Source organism: Anneissia japonica, unplaced genomic scaffold, assembly GCF_011630105.1.
Source record: "Anneissia japonica isolate Jap-2015-1 unplaced genomic scaffold, ASM1163010v1 scaffold665_len1252844_cov201, whole genome shotgun sequence".
Taxonomy (NCBI): domain Eukaryota; kingdom Metazoa; phylum Echinodermata; class Crinoidea; order Comatulida; family Comatulidae; genus Anneissia; species Anneissia japonica.
Window position 1 is genome coordinate 615,353 of NW_022757135.1, and position 899 is coordinate 616,251.

General features: G+C 35.4%; 1 protein-coding gene across 1 annotated transcript in view; it reads right to left on the reverse strand.

Moving 5' to 3' along the window:
• LOC117124433 (cholinesterase 1-like) overlaps positions 1–899 on the reverse strand; it is a 17,880-nt gene that overhangs the window by 12,733 nt on the left and 4,248 nt on the right. The gene's annotated exons all lie outside the window — the stretch shown is intronic.

Here is an 899-nt window from a genome sequence, read left to right on the forward strand (position 1 = left end):
TTTTGTTTTAATTTTACCTATTTGTCTTCTCTCCGTGCATGTCTTGTTTTCTCTTTCCCTTCCTCTTCTGTCTTTCTTCTTTTTGTAATCTCCCTTGTCGTATATTTTAAGGACGTGACCCAGGGAGTTTTTTTTTTTTTTTCCTTTTATTTTTTTTGTAACGTGTTCTTGTTGGTTCTGAATAAAAGTGATTTTATATATATAGACCCAAACGTGGTCGCACGTCTGATAGCTTTACAAACCATTATATCTGACGTGTCATTATATCGAAATTCTTCGACACTGTATCTTTATTTTTATTTGTTTATTTATTAAATTTATTCGTGCCATCTTTCGTGCTTATAATCGTAAATATTTTTTTTTCTTTATCGACCGCTCATGGTCGCTTGAAGCAGAGTCACGTGATACCACGTGATACAATACTATGACGTATATTCTTCATAACTTAATTACATTTATTTCATACAGACCACCAGCGGATCATCGCCACTCAGACTGGTATAACATTGTTAAACTAGAGAATCCATCCGCATTAGAAAAACATATGCTACATAGCAGCGAGACCCATGCCCACTATTAAATAAGCTCCAGGACTTTACAGGCTTTCCGTGATTCACTATTCTTTATGACACTCGCTGACCTCTTGCATACGGAATGGAAAGTCAATGGAATCCCACAGACTGCCTACCGTAATGGGTGTCTTTTGGTTCGTTCTTCTTACGGTTGGCTTAAGAGCTAGCTCACAATGTCATAATCAATATCATCATTATTATCATTATCATCATCACCATCATAACATTCATTATCAAAGTACAGTGATGATAATAATAATTGTAATGAGTGTATTTTGGTTCATTCTGACAGTTGGCTTAAGAGCTGGCTCACAATGTTATACATAC